A 16696-nucleotide genomic window follows, 5' to 3' on the forward strand; every position below is an offset into this window, starting at 1 on the left:
GCGGGGGAGGGGGAGGACTGCCTGGCACTGGGACGCGCGTTACACATCTTGAAATGAGCACGCACTGCCCTTAGCGTCCCTGGCTCTGCCCTCGGGCAACAGGGCCCTGGTCTTGCCAACAGCCCGTTGGCCCGTTCTCCAGGCCTTTGGCCAGCCCCGGACACTCAGATCCTACTCGCTGAGGGGGCGTCCAGATGAGGCGCCTTTTCTAGGCCTGGGTCTCAGCCCTGAGCTCTCAGAGAGCTGCCTGTGACCATCAAGATGTCCCCATGCCCAGAGACGGCTTAGCTCCAGAGCCCACTGCCCCGGGAGCTCAGCGGTCAAGGGCATAGCACCTGGAGTCACACCAACTGCAATTCAGACTCTGGTCCTGCCACTGCTCACTACCTGGCCTGGAGCCAGTGAGTTGCCTTCTCTAAGCCTCAGTTTCCTCATCTGTAAAATGGCCTCATAACAGACTCTCTTTGGGTAAGTGTATGTCTATGCACCTATTCATAGATGGGGAAGGATTCCGCCCATGGCAGGCACTCGGCCCACAGTGGGGATTGCTCATTATATTATTCCAGGAGAACTTGCATTGATTCCCCTTGAGTTTGACCGTTAGGGTGAGTGGGTGTTCCTGCTGTCATGTCACACTTTGCCAAGGGTGCCTTCCATGACCCCTGGCCTGCTTTGTAGACACATCACTCGTTTGCCCTCCTTCGCCCTACGCCGTCGTCGGGGGAGTGGGTGCCGACTCTGCAGCCGTCTGTGGAGCTGAGACTTTCACAAACACTGGCTTCAAGGAGGAGGCTGCCAGGAGGCCCAGGTGGGAGGGAGCCCCCAGGGGTTTCACTCGGCGCCTCGGGTGGCTCTCAGGACAAAGGGCATCTCCTCTGAGGCTCGGGCTCCCTCAGACGGCCTGGTCTGGCTGCAGCTCCCACTGGCTGGCCCTGGCCCCCGGAGAGCGGGCAGGGCTAGCTGCTTGCAGCTGCTCCTACCCTGATGAGTCGCCTCACTGCCCCCTGCCTGGCCTCCCGATCCTTCCTCTAGCTCAGTCACCCCCTGCACGCACCCCCCTCTGTTGGAAACACTGAGGAGTCCATGTGTTCCTGGCTGGGCCCTGACCATCCACTCCCCTCTCCTTGTAGCCAAGCCCTACAGCACATCTCAGCATTTTTAAAAAATATATATTTTTATTGATTTCAGAGAGGAAGGGAGAGGGAGAGAGAAACATCAATGATGGGAGAGAATCATGGATCGGCTGCCTCCTGCACGCCCAACACTGGGGATCAAGCCCACAACCCGGGCATGTACCCTGACCAGGAATTGAACCCTGACCTCCTGGTTCATAGATCAACGCTCAATTACTGAGCCACGGTGGCCAGGCTCAGCATTTTGCCTTTTAAAAGATAACATGCCAAAACACACGCTTCCTGGTAAACTCTAGTCGAGGAGGACCTTGCACATTCCCAACGCCCAGAAGAGGGCCGACACACAGCAGGTGCTCCTACTCCTCTGCACTAAATGGACAAACTTGTGATCTGGAGAAAGGGCCCATGGGGGGCCGCCCCCTTACGCAGGCAGGGGTTCCGTGATCATGATTCCTCGTTGAGTTGATCGAGGGAACGGCCAGACTTCCGTCTCAGCTGTTTCTGGAGAAGGAGACATCGCCAGGATGGTGTTTAGAGAGTTAAGGAAGCAGACTCCATCCAAGCTCCCAGAAAAGCCAAAATTGCCCTCTGGACCGAGTCCGGGGCACGCTACATGGATTAGTGGGCGCACTCTCTAGCCTCCGTCCCCATGGAACGTTCGGCCCTGGCCACATGCTCGTCCCTCCCTCGGCTCCCCGAGGGGGCTAAGGGGGGTGCAGACCATCTTGTGTTATTTATCGTCCTTATAAAGCGCCGAAGTCCTTTCCGCGGGGAGGCAGAGCTGAACCGACCAGTGCAATCCAGCTGTAACCCGGCCACACGGTGGGCTGGGGAATAGTTGAACCCGATGCACCGGGCCTGTTGGCAAACGGGTCGCTGAGGTTGAGACGCCACTGGCCAAACGTTCTGAGCATTTCTGGGCTCTGAGTGGTCCGGAAGGATGAGGAAGCTCTGCCCCACGCTGAGTCAATTCCAAGCTATAAAAGCCGTGGCTCAGCCGGAAAGAGGTGTGTATTTGGTGTCCCCGGGGTAGGGGGGCGGTGGAGTTCCCGGCTGCCATCTGGCTGGTTAGCAGCCCCACCCCGACCACACGGGAGCTGACGGAGAAGGGCCTTAGGCCCTCCCCCTTCCCTGGATCCCAGTGCATCTGCCCCTTGACCTCCCCAGCAGAACCCTGCTCTCAGCTACCTGGCACACGGGACATCTTCATACTAACTTATACTCAAGTGTGAATAGCCTCCCAGGGGCTGACTGTACTTGCCTGTGCATGTGGAAGGTGCCTTAAAGCCCGGGTCCTTTGGGAAGGATTCCAGATCCCAACACTGGAGCTCTCTGGGAGATTTCTGGGAGAGAGGATGACAGTCCATCGACGCACCCTCCCAGGGGCCCTCCCTGGAGGCAGGTCAGAGGCAGTGGGACCTTGAATGAGCTACAGCCTCTTGCTAAGGCCCAGGTTTTCCACCTGCCACTTGAGTGGGCTGAGGAACGTGGCCTCTTAGGGCTCTTTAACTCAAAACGCCATCCCTCGAATGAGCTGAATGAATGTCTTGACTCCTTAAATGTCTTCACTCCACATTCAAATCTTTCTTTTTTTAAAAAAAAATATATATTTTTTATTGATTTTTTACAGAGAGGAAGGGAGAGAGATAGAGAGTTAGAAACATTGATGAGAGAGAAACATCGATCAGCTGCCTCCTGCACACCCCCTACTGGGGATGTGCCCGCAACCAAGGTACATGCCCTTGACCGGAATCGAATCCGGGACCCTTCAGTCCGCAGGCCGACACTCTATCCACTGAGCCAAACCGGTTTCGGCCACATTCAAATCTTTCTGTAATATGTCCTAAGCTCAAGTCCGTGTCCATTTCTCCCCCTACAGAAACCAGACCGACGGCATTGACTACTGATAACCACGTCCAATGGCTGGCGTTTCTCAAGTTCTTATTATGGGCCAGGCATGGCTTTAAGCACAGTTTCCATCAGACCCCCACCACAACCCTAATGATATCATTCCCATTTTACAGATGTGCAAACAAAGGCACGTGAGGGCTGGAGCTGGGGTTCCGAGTCAGACAGTCCATGCCCTAAGCCCTGACAGTATGCAGGGTACCCCTTTCACTGTACAGGTGTGAAAACTGGACTGGGAGGTTCAGTCACATGGTCGAGTTCATGCAAGTAGCCAGTGGCCTCTGAAGCACTTCCCTTGGGCTCTACCCTGTTCCCGCTGGACCCCAAGACCCTCAGGCTATCCTCTGGCTTCTCAGCAGCGCACCTCCCCCCAAAACAATCCCCTGGAGTTGAACACCTCTCTCTCTCTCTCTCTCTCTCCCCCCCCCCTCTCTCTCCTGTTAGACTAGACTTAAATATCCTATCTAATAATAGACAAATATGCAAATTGACCATACCTCCTACACACCCACAAGCCACACCCACCATCCAATCAGAGCGAGTATGCAAATTAACCCAAACCAAGATGGCTACAGCCACAGAGAGCAAGGTTTCCTAGGTAACAGAGGAAGCCAAGCTTTCTGCCTGCCCTTGCCAGGCCTAAGCTTCCACTCAAGCTACAAAGTTTCAATTATAGAAGGTAAACAAATTCAAACAAATGGCGGCAGAATGGAGCTTGAGAGAGCAGGCCAGGGTTGCCGCTGGCAACAGGGGAAGCAAAGCTTTCCACACACCCTGGCCGGGCCCACCCACTTAAGGCAACAAAGTTTCAATTATAATCCCAACAGAAATGGCTGCCAGCCGTGGAGGGAGCCCCAGGCTTGGCTCCACTCCAGGCTACAAAGTTTCAATTGTAGAAGGAAAATAAATTCCAGATACCAGGGCCTTCGCTTGGGTTGCCAGGGGGCGTGGCCGGCCTGCAAACCACCACAGGCCCCTCGCTCAGGCCACCCCACACCCCAAGGGAACCCCCACCTGATCCAGGATGCCCTTCAGGGCAAACCAGCTGGCCCCCACCCATGCACCAGGCCTCTATCCTATCTAATAAAAGAGTACTATGCAGATTGATCATCACTGCAACACACAATATAGCTGCCCCATGTGGTCAAAGATCCTGCCCCCATGTGGACACAAGATGGCCACCACAAGATGGCCAGCAGGAGAGGGCAGTTGGGAGGCACCTGGCCTGCAAGGGAGGGCAGTTGAAAGGGACCAAGCCTGCAAGGGAGGGCAGTTGGAGGTGATCAACCCTGCAGGAGAGGGCAGTTAGGGGTGACCAGGCCGGCAGAGGAGGGAAGTTGGGGGCAAAAAGGCTGGCAGCAGAGTGGTTTAGGGGGTGATCAGGCTGGCAGGCAGAAGTGGTTACGGGCAATCAGGAAGGCAGGTAGGCAAGCAGTTGGGAGCCAGCAGTCCTGGATTGTGAAAGGGATGTCCGACTGCCCTCGAGGGGTCCCAGATTGGAGAGGGTACAGGCTGGGCTGAGGGACAACCCCCCTCCGTGCACGAATTTCGTGCACTGGGCCGCTAGTATATAGATATATTATTGATTTCAGAGAGGAAGGGAGAGGGAGAGGGAGAGAGAGAGAAAACATCAGTGATGAGAGAGAATCATGGATTGGCTGCCTCCTGCATGCCCCACACTGGGGATGGAGCCCACAACTCAGGCATGTGCCCTGACTGGGAATCGAACCCGGACCCTTCAGTCCGCTCTATCCACTGAGCCAAACCAGCCAGGGTGAGACTAGACTTTTTGACCTGCTTCCCCATCACGTGGCTGGAAGAACCCGCCAAGACCAGCTAAGAGGGGGACCGGGGCCTGGAAGACCCAGCAAAGGCAGCACGTTGCTCCTTGCCCGTGAAAATGGACGAGAAGAAAACCCAAGCCTTCTCATCTGACCCAGAAAATAAACTTCCTTTCTTCTGGGCTGGAGTCATAGATGCCAAGTCCCACCTCCGGCCTTTAACACACACACACACACACACACACACACACACACACGCAAAACCAAACCAAACACGACTAAGCCTTAAGCCCCTCCGTGGTCCCGATGGTAAGGAAAACACTGACTTCCCCTCCCCCGGAGGGAGAAGGGTGGGGGGAGCTGCTGTGGTTAAAGAAGCTGTTTTCATAGTCAGCGAATCACCCCATAAAGGCTGCCTGGTGACCTCACTTCCCGCCCTCGCGTGGCCTGAGAGCTCCCTGCCTGGGCTCAGACGCTGAAGGAAGGAGAGCCGGGCACAGGAGGGGTGAGGAAGGCAGGTCGGAAGTCCTCGGACCACCCCCCGCTATCCTCCCCCCCACCCCCCCGTGTGCAACCAGAGCCCCAAAGGCAGAAAACCTGGCTCCCACACTTGCCTCCGCCAGCTCCTGTCTGCAGGGATGGGGCATCCTCAGGCTCAGCTTGCCTGCCTGTGGAATGGGGGCACCGAGGGTACCCGTGAGGAAGTCCAGGGAAAGCACAGAGCGAGGGCTCAGCAAAGCATGCCTCTCCTTCCTGCTTTTCCTTTCCTTCCTGGACCACCCAACACCAAAGGGCCTGACTGGGCAGTGGCCTTTTCCAGCCCGTTCCTCCCCACTTATCATCATCATCATCATCATCATCATCATTGTAAGGAGCACCACCAGCCAGAAGGCATACTCAGTGGTTTGTAGCTGTTATCTAATTCCTAGGAACAACCTTAGGAGACAAGTCCTACTAGTATGCCCATTTTACAGAAGAAACAGTTGAGGCCCAGAAGGGTTAATGTATTCAACTAGGAAGCGCCGTAGTAGAATTAGAACTCAGGTGTTAGATTCCAGTACCCACCCGTCCCAGGCTGTGTGCCTTCTTTCCAAACTTCCTGAGAGTAGGAAAAGAGGCACATGGGTTTGGCCTCTAGTTCTTAAAAAAAAAAAAAAAAAATTCCCTTCTGATCGCTATCTTTTTGTTTGTTTTGAATGTACTCTTCTGAAAGATTTTCTCAACTTGATTTCCCATCTCTTCCTTTAACTGTTTGTGTGTGTTTGCTATCGTATGTTCCGTTTCCAAGAACTCTTTCTTGCTCCTCACTCGATTGCATAGATAGATGCTGTGATCAACTGGAGATGGTATTGTTTGTCTGTGTGAATTCTCCTGGCTTCTGGATTGTCTTCACTTCCTGCCGCCGTTATTTTTTTGGGGGTGGGGAGGGGAGGTGTGCTTTGCTTTTTCACGTTGAGCACTGTTCTCACACATCGGAAGGTCCTCAGCTGGCTGTTCATATTTCATACGCGGTCTTGCAGAAGTGAATGGGAGGCGGTCTGTGTGTTGTGATCATTAACCCGAGGCCATCTTTCGCTGGAGGAGCCCTCATATGTCAATATCGCCTGGTCTTTCCCCGGGGGGCGGGGGGAGCTTCATATTCTCTAACGAAGACTCTCCTCTCTCCTGCAGGGGACAGGGGAAAAACTAGAGGGGTGGTCCGAAGGCAAGCAGCTGGGATTCAAGGAGCAGGAGAGAGGGGCAACCATTTAATCTTCGAAAGGGGGTGTGTTACTGGGATTTTTCTGGGAAGACAGTGAGAACAGGGAGACGGGAAAAGTGGGTAGGTAGGGAGATGTAACTAATGGGTTATCTTGGTTGAAACCTATTCTTGTCTGGAAACTCCAACACTTTTATCTGCACGTTCTATGTTATAACTTCCATCTCAGAGGGCATCTAGCAGTAGGTTGTTAGATTTCAAAGTTCCCCTTGAAGCTTGTTGAGAGGCACAGATATTTGGAATTGATATGACCGTTGGAAGGTTTTTTCTTTACATTTCCATCTTTTAAATGGGGTCGCTTTGATATGTAAACCCATCATGAGTTGTTTCCGTGATAAGCTTTTCTGTGACGCAAGCAAAAAGTGTTTATGGTTGACTAGAGGCCTGGTACATGAAATTCATGCACTGGGGGTGGGGTGGGGTGGGGTGTCCCTCAGTCCAGCCTGCACCCTCTCCAATCTGGGACCCCTCGGGGGATGTCCGACTGCCGGTCCTAAACCAGCAGTCAGACATCCCTCTCACAATCTGGGACTGCTGGCTCCCAACCGCTCACCTGCCTGCCAGCCTGACCACCCTTTAACCACTCCCCTGGCTGGCCTGATCAACGCCTAACTGCTCCCCTGCCAAGCCGATTGCCCCAACTGCCCTCCCCTGCCGACCTGGTTGCCCCCAACAGCCCTCCTCTGCAGACCATCTTATGGCGGCCATCTTTGACCACATGGGGGTGGCCATCTTGTGCGAGGGTGTGAGGGTCAATTTGCATATTACCTCTTTATTATATAGGATAACCTAGGCCAGGAGTTGGCACACTGTTTCTGTAAAGAGGCAGCTGGCACATATTCTAGCCTTTGGGGACCTTACGGTCTTGGCTGCATCTACTCAACTCTGCTGTTGTAGTGTGAGGGTGGCCAGAGATGGTGCCTACATGAATAGACCTGGCTGTGTTCCAATAAAACTTTATTTATAAAAAAACAGGGGGTGGTCCAGATTTGGTTTGCAGGCTATCGTTCGTTGATCCCTAAAATATTAAATTCTAAAATAAAGTTACCTGGAACCCTACCACCCAAAAGATAACGGGTGTTCAAATGTGGGTGTGTGCCTTTCCAATTTTCACTCCATGCATATTTATTTTATTTTCAAAATAAAATCATTGTCTCTATACCATTCTGATCTGTTTTCCCCACCTAATAGTTTAAGCATATTTATGCTGTTAACTCTTCCATAATATTACTTTTAACAGCTGTGAAATATTCCATTACATAGATGCACCACAATCTACATAACTCTTCTTCTTTTGCATGACTTCTTTTAGTTTTCAACTAGAGGACTGGTGTACGGATTTGTGCCCAGGTGGGATCTGGCCCGGCCCGCCCTGATCCAGGGCAATCGGGCTGGGCCAGCCTGGAGGGGGGGGGGGCGGGGGAAGGGACACGGGGGTTGGTGGGCTGGCCCCACCCCCTGGTCGAACTCCCAGTCGAAGGGACAATTTGCATATTAGCCTTTTATTACAGAGGATGGGCCTATAAAGGAGCAGGCCTGATATTTAGTTGCTGTGCGAGTCCAGCCACACCAGTGCTCTCCTGACGGACTTCTTCTGAGGAATTGGTGCTCTTGCCACACCAGGCAGGAAGTGTTTTTAAATCAATCCTGTCAACAATATGGGAGTCAGAGCATCAGAACTAAGTCTCAGTCGCATTTCATGATTATTTCCTTGGAATAAATTCCTGACAGAGGATTTGCTGCTTACTGAGCATCAGCCTTTCTGACATTTCAGACAAGCCTGTAAAATCAACTCCAGAAAGGCGACGCCCATGCTTAATCCCACCAGCAGGATACAAGAGACTCTCTTTTCTACAAAGGACATTCTTTAAGATATATTTTTATTGATTTCAGAGAGGGAGGGAAAGGGAGAGAGAGATAGAAACATCAATGATGAGAGAGGACAATTGATCGGCTGCCTCCTGCACGCCCCACACTGGGAACCGAGCCCGCAACCCGGGCCTGTGCCCTGATGGGGAATCAAACCACAACCTCCTGATTCATAGGTCAACACTCAACCACTGAGCCACCCCACCGTTGGGCTCCACAAAGGATATTTTAATAATCAAGTTTCACAAGTGATCATGAATTGTTCAACTCATAAGGCATATCCAAGACCAGTGTCATCTGCACTGCCTCTTGAATGCTGCATAGAGTAAACTCTCTTACCACATCGCAGTATGCAACCTTCGACCTAGCCTTTCCCTGGGGCGTGCTCCGCGGACACTCACCACAGGAGGCCTGCTTAGAAAGAGGACTCTGTGGTCACATAAACGGAGGAGATGCTAAGCACTGCCGTCCCCTCCTCTGAGGGTCCCAGAGCTAACACATTAAAAGCATCAAGAGCGCCTGCTTACCACTTAGCTCTAGAAATTTCACCTAGAAATTTCCAGATACGATCCTTTCTTGAAGTAATGCCTACGAGAGGCTCAAATGTCTACTTGTTCAGAACAAGTGTGAGGAACCTAGTCTAACGTGTGGCCAAAAAGCATCCGCGTACAGTTGAACAAAAGTAGAGTGTTCACACCCAATAATCCCGCCATGAATAGCATGTGAGACACACAACGAAACAATGCATTGAGATTATTAGCGAGAAATAGAAACACTTGTATGTGAGGACGAGCTAAAAGCGACGAAGGCCACTAATTCTGGAGAGAGGGGTGGCAAAGGGGTGTAGCTGGTTGAGAAAGGTGCTTGCATGTCCTGAGGTATGACGTAGACAGCCCATAGAGCATGAGGGACATTCTTTAACCTTCACCGGGGACAACCAAGTTGAGGACCTCATTACCCCCTCAAGTTCAAGGAACATTTAGGCAAATTAGTAGATGTCAAGTTCATAGGGTGTCGGAGGAAAGCTAAGGGTTTGGGGGAAGAAAACAGCTCTGACCTTTAGGAAACTGACATCCTAGGAGGACATTACCATGTTCTTATTTGGGGTCCACGGGTCATCACCTCGCCCTTTTCTTAAAGGGCTCCCAAGGGAGTTCCCGCGTCGCTCGGCCACCCATCTCCTGCTCTTCCATCTTGAATCGCTAGCAAAGATCATCCTCACTCACGCCCATCGCAGCCCTTCATCTTCTTTCCTTCTTGGGGCTGAAAAATAATCATTTTCAACTCTGCTTCTTTTATGTTTCAATGTAAAAAAGGAGGGGAGTGTGGGGAAGACCCTGAAAATTCACTCCTACCATTGACTTTCCTATAATCTTTGAATTTGGAACTTGTAGCAAAACGTGCTCAGCGTTCACACGTAACCAAGGAGACATCCTCCTGCTTTCAGTGATTCCTTCGTAATAGGTCCTTTAAGACGACGCCCATTCAGGCTTGGATGTCCTCTCTCGGGAGGCCTCTCTCCTAACAGCGCATCTCACGGAGCACCAAGCAGCCCAAGGTGTCTAGGCCCGTGGTCGGCAAACTCATCAGTCAACAGAGCCAAATATCAACAGCACAACGATTGACATTTCTTTTGAGAGCCAAATTTTTTAAACTTAAACTTCTTCTAACGCCACTTCTTCAAAATAGACTCGCCCAGGCCGTGGTATTTTGTGGAAGAGCCACACTCAAGGGGCCAAAGAGCCACGTGTGGCTCGCAAGCCACGGTTTGCCGACCACGGGTCTAGGCTATAAAGCAGGAGACTTCTCTGGCGGTCCCCATGCCAAGGCCCTCTATGGGACGTGTTCACTTTCTCAGCCTCGATGGGCCATCTCAGGAGGCTTGCCATTCCGTCCAGGAGAAGACGCCATCTGACCCAACCCGTTTCATGTCAGACACGCAAGACAGAAAGCGAAGAGAGGACGTTCCCAAGGGGCGTGGCTGGGATGAGAACCCTGGATCTCCTCCTCCTGCTTCTCCTTCTCCTTCCTCTGCTCCGGTCCGCACTGAACACCCCATGCCGACCCTCTACGGGGCAGTGGATGCGTCAGACAGGCTGCAAAGACTCCTCTCTGGGAGATGCGTTCCTGGGTCCCTGCAGAAGCCGTGGCCACCCCTGCGGTTGGAGGCCTCTATCGTGTGTGAAGGTTAAAACCTGGGCTGGAGGCGACCCCTGCCTGCACACACCCTCCCAGCGCCTACAAGGCCCTTCCAAAACGCCCTCCTTCGTTATGCAGAAAGCACCTTTCTCCGAGGCTGCCGAAGGCCAGCGCAGGCACCAGCGCCAAACTGGAACTCGCTTCCCTCTCCTCCCCTGGCCGGACAGCCCTGGTGCGGTGTGAGATTGCTCCCTTCTCCATGGATATTGGCAACGCTGGATTAGTGATGCTAAAAAAAAAATTATCTCTACAACCTATTGTCTTAGGTAAGATGGTATCAACCGCTCCAGATGGACCAATCTCTAAGAATAATTTCACTTCCCCTTATCACTGACAGGAATCACATTTACATATTCTACTGGTGGGCGAGATAATGCGGAGATGATTAATGTCCCGCGATGTCCCGATACCTGTAGACTGTTTGATCAATGTCTCCCCGAGAAAGTGTCTTTCATCCCGGTGGCTCCAGGTCCAAAAACCCGCGGTGATTAATGTAACCAAATGTGTGGGTCGGTGGAAGCTGCGGGCTCGGTCCCTGCGTCCCCGCCACACTAAAGAGGGGTCACGGGGGACTGGATTAGTCATGTGGAGGAAAAGTGCGGCGTGTGCGTGTGCGTGTGCGTGTGATTCAAATGTCCCCGTAAAGCAAGAGGCAGACTCTCCCCGTGGGATTGCTCCTGCGGGGGCTCTGTAGGGGAGAAAGACACCCTCCGTCTTCTCATGCAACTGTCAGTCCCATTTAGGAAACCAAGTGGGTTGGATGCTGTGCGCTGCCTTGGGGTTGGGAGAGATTCTAATTTATTTCGCACGTTTGTTAACCAGAAATATCTGGCTTCTCCACGGTATCCCTTAGAGACGTGACACTGGCTGGCATAAGGGGACAAAAGGCGTGGAGTTAGATAGCAGGCATTGTTGCCTTAACCCTCAAGATGTACTTCAATATTTCCTCTGGATTCCAAGTCGGGGTGCCAGTGCCTGGAATCCGGATGCCTCAGTTTCCTCATCTGTAACCCAGGGGTGATCATGGACGTCCCTTCGGGGTGGTTGGCAAGCTTCAAGGCAAAGACAGCTTTCCAGTGCTCAGGAAATTCTTGGCATCTAGCAAGAATTCAATCAGCTCTCGCTGTTGTTGTTGTCATGATTCATCCTCGAGCTGGCTTGCTGAAGTGTCTCACACTCACGCACGCTTCGTGCAAACAGCGAGCCTTCCTGCAGGTACCGCCTGACCCGGTTCCTCCGGCAAGGAGCTCTCTTTCCCGTTGGAAAGTATCTTTAAGAAAAATTATATTCAGCTCGAGTACATTTGCATAATAATATGCATATCTGAACTCTGACTAAGCCAGGCTGCCCCGCACCCTGGGAGCTGAGGAGGCCATATTTAGGAATGCAAATGACTTCGGGACCACATCTCCACACCCTGGACGGCTCCCAAGGAACACACGTGGGTCGTGATGCAACGGCCTAACTGCAAGACGCTAGAGGAATGAAAAAGAAATTCCAGAACCACGAACGGTGGTCCAATCCAGAAGACAGCGTTTGGGAAGGACGACCTAGGGGTGAGCATGGTGGGAATTTTTCCAAGGAGAGGGTAAGTCATTAGACCCACTCATTCCTTCACCCCTTCATTCGTTCAACAAACGTTACTGAGATGCCAGGTACAGTCCTAGGTGTTGGGCTCATGTGCAAGCAGGTCAGGCCCAGTTTCTGCTCCCCTGAGGTTGGCATCCTCGCGAACGATAACGAAGGTTCCCCCGGCAAGGCGTGAGCGCGTCCTGTGAGGAAGGAGCAGCCGGCCTTGGCCTTGTCCTGGCTCTCCCAGCATGCAGGGATGCTTCCCGCTGAAGCTCCGTCGGCCAGCCCGTATTCTCCTCCCCTCGTTTCCGTCCTGTGTGGCTTCGGAACAATCACACCCTTGCCAAAGCCTTCTTCTTTTTTGGCACGTGACACCCATAATTCCAAGTCCCCAACACAGAATGGTTTGAAAGGAGGCCACCCAACAGTCATTCAGTCTAGCTCAGGTTCAACCAACACCCAGTGTGCCCGCTGCCCCCGCCGCCTGTGCTGAGCCCATGGCAGACATCACCAATCCACGGTGATGCTGCCTCAGACACAGTCCAACTCCAGGCAGACCCTCTCAATCAATCTCGCCAGCACGAGCGGGCCGGCCCTGGGCCTCTGCACGGGATGGGATCATGGACGTTAAGAAGATGGAAGCTCTCCTTGCTCATGGACACCATCAGAGGATGTCGTTGCTGAACTACCCAGGAAACGGAGAGACCGCTGTGTGATGGCACGAGTCATATCCAAGCTTTTCCTTCCAACAGCCACACCCCCTCCCCATGGACCTCCTCCCTCACCAACGGCAGCTCAGGTCCCCCCACCTGGAACCCCCAGGGACCGGCGAGGCCAGACACTGGGGCCTGGCTCATGCCACAGGGGCCCACCAACAGCCCTCTCTGAACTGGCAACCCAGGGGCTGCATTGCATGGGCTTTGGAGTCCCATCCACGGAGCATAAACCCTGATTCCGTCCTTGCCAGCGATGCGACCGTCACCTCCCTAAGCCCTGGTCTCATCATCTACACTGAGTGGCCAGATTATTATAATCTCTGAACACATAATAATCTGTCCACTCAGTATATATATATATATATAGAGGCCCAGTGCATGAATTCATGCATGGGTGGGGTCTGGCCAGCCTGGCCAGGGGGAGAGGACATGGGCAGTTGGCCAGCCTGCCTGCTGGTCGAACTACTCCTGGTCGAGGGGACAATTTGCATATTAGCCTTTTATTATATAGGATAGACACTGAGTGGCCAGGTTATTATGCGTTCAGAGATCATCATCATCTGGCCACTCAGTGTATAACATGGGGGAAGTGACAGTTCCCGACCAACAGGGCGATCGTAACGTGAGCTGGTACTTTCCCAGCCTTGCACAGAGTTAGCTCTCTAGAAAGGGCATTTCTTGTGAGCAGGACTGTTGGTATCCGTTCGCAGGAAAGCAAGCGAGCCCGAGAGCGAGGGCGTCGCGGGGACCAACCGCCTCCTGCCTGCTAAATAATGCAGAGCCCTGCCCTGCCCGGCGGGCGGTGAAGGCTCAGAGGCAGGTTTTGTGATTTTCCATTTTTCACCGACAGGGAGAGAGACCCCGGAGGCAGGGTGGCAGCGGGGGCACGTGGCTCTGAAAAAAAAAAAAAAAGGAAAAAAAATACACATTCGCTAAATGAGAAAATTATTTAAATAAGCAATCCTGTGGAAAAAAACACGGAAGCCAATTTTGTTCATAAAACAACTGATTTACAGCACTCTAGCTAAGAGCAGCTTTTAACTCGAGCCTCTGAGAGCCTATTCATTATTCAGCAAAATATTCAAGATTAATAAAGGTATCTTTAATACTAATATAGCAGCGAGAGCTAATATATGTAAAATAATTATTATGAAAAGTATTATCAATATTTGGGGGAATGATGTACATGCATAATGAATGAATTTTGCCCCTGGGTTTAGGCTTATATCTCGGCCTGATTTTGCATGAAGAAATTCTGCATTATAATGAAAGGCAAAATGATCACACATTATAACCGCGAGTTTTTTATCACTGCTTAGAAGGATCCTAAAACTGTCAACTAAACAGGAAAGGAATATTTATATTCCACATAAGCATGCATATGGTGAGATTTATCATTCTTGGAGTGGTGGTACATACTCCAACACCCAAATGCTCTCAAAACGACAGTTATCAGCCTTGGAGAAATAAACAGAAAATGTTAAATAACCAATTACCATAAACATTTACCCCATTTTAGGCAAAGGAACGGTGGCTTAGGTTTACTTTTTTTCAGTCTTCACATTCCTGAGACTGAACCCCTTACATGTTTCTCAAATGGCCTATACAAACGAAATCAAATAAAGAATTATTTTCATTTTCACAAACCATGGAGGACCTTTCAGAATTTAGCAGAAGCGCTTTCCCCACCTCCACCCTCACTCAAAACTTCCAGGGTAAAAAAAAAAAAAATCACATTCAATTCAATAAAACATATGGACATCTCTCCATGGATCAAACCCCATGAAAACAACAAAGAAAAACTAGGAAGCGCGTCTTGCCTTCTAGAGCGTAGACTCATAAAAGAGTATACGGAAGGGGACCTCCGGTCTATTTACCTTCCTTTACAGATGAGGAAACTGAGGCCTGAAAGTGGCAAGCGCACGCAAAGCCACGGTTCCTGACACAACTCTCTACCCGCACCCCTACCCCTGTTCATCAAGTTCACCAGGGCAACCAAGGCAGGCGCAGTGTCTGCCACTGACGTCACCACTCCCACACAAAGCCTGCACCTCCCCACGGGGGCAGGGCAGAGGTACCCCGGGGGGGCCACGTGGAAGTTGCCCTTCAGCACCCTCCGCACAGACCCCGATGTGAACACCCAATCAACTGACCACTGCTCAGTCCTCTCTCTGCGCAAATCATGACACTGGCTGCACCCAACTGAAATTGCATCTGTGCGGGCTTCTACCTGACACGATCCATCCCTGAGATGAGGCAGGGGTGATCAGCATCATCGAGAGAAAGCAAAAGCTGCCAAACATCGGCTAGCCTTGGAATTTACGTGTGAGAACTCATGTTTGAGAGGCTTTATTTTTTGTGCTAAATGATGACACCATAAATCTCGTGAACTGTATAAATCAGACTGGACCGCAGCCTGGTGAGTGAGGCCGGGCCGATTTATGGCGAGGCCCGGAGAAGAGTATCGTGGCCTATGTGTTTTGCCACCTGGCATTGACATGCAGAGGAGCCCTGGGGAGCTGGCCTGGACGGGCCAGGGAACAACCCACAGGCTACAATAAATCCACCTGTGACTGGCAACCACCGTGGGTTACGAACTCAAACTCAAATAACCACAACAGTAGGCTGTCCTGGAAGATTCTTCATCCTGGCAGCGATGGGGCTGGATTGGAAGTCCCATGTCTTGCCGAGCTTCAAACACTGCTGATTATTATTACTGATGGGAAGAGTCTTCTGTGGCTGTTCCCCACCTTTGTTATTCGGAAATTCAAGAGCCATGTGAAATGCTTACTTTTATAAATTTTGAAATGATGAAAATTTGCCTTCAAGAATCCCAAGTCATTAAAGGCCTCCAGTGAATCTGATACCAGCCATCCACTAACCTAATATTTAATGAATATCTACTATGTGTCAGGTACATCCTCTTGTGGGATTTACTCTCTAGTGGGAGAGACAGAAATGTTGAAAAAAATAGATCAGATGAGAATAACTGCATAGAAAAAAATAAAGTACAGCGTGATGGGGCGGTTTTTTAAAATATATTTTTATTGATTTCAAAGAGGAAGGGAGAGGGAGAGAGAGAGAGAAACATTAATGATGAGAGAGAAATATCAATCAGCTGCCTCCTGCACGCCCCCTACTGGGGATCACACCCACAACCCGGCATGTGCCCTGACTGGGAGTCAAATCATGACCTCCTGGTTCATAGGCCGACACTCAACAACTGAGCCACACCGGCCGGGCACGATGGGGTGTTTTATTAGACAGGATGGTCAGGAAATATCTCCTTAGCAAGTGGACATTTCACCGGAGACCTGAGGGCAGCCCATGAGCCAGTGCGAAGGCTGGAGGTGGGAGCAAGGTGGACATCTTCAAGGAAAAGCAGGGAGGCCAGGGTGGCCGGAGTGGAATGAGTGACAGAGTAACACAAGACGAGATTAGAGCAGTCCACGGGGTGGGGGTGGGGGGGCTGCGGGGGGAGAGGCAGACCCGCGGAAGAATCTGGCCTTTACTGCTGAGTGAGCTGGGAAGCTCAGGAAAAGTTGAGCAGAAGCATGACATTGTATGACCTATGTTCTGAAAATATCGACTCTCTCACCCGGGGACAGAGGGTTGGGAAGCAAGGATGGAAGCCAGGAGGCCAGTCCACATACTATTGCCATCGTCTGAGCCAAAGGCAATGGCGACAGGAGACGGGGTCCCCTATTCTACTTCAGCCACAACTCACATCGCATGCCCCTTTCTCACTGGCCTTTGGAC

This window comes from Eptesicus fuscus, chromosome 21 (assembly GCF_027574615.1).
Source record: "Eptesicus fuscus isolate TK198812 chromosome 21, DD_ASM_mEF_20220401, whole genome shotgun sequence".
In the NCBI taxonomy this organism is placed as follows: domain Eukaryota; kingdom Metazoa; phylum Chordata; class Mammalia; order Chiroptera; family Vespertilionidae; genus Eptesicus; species Eptesicus fuscus.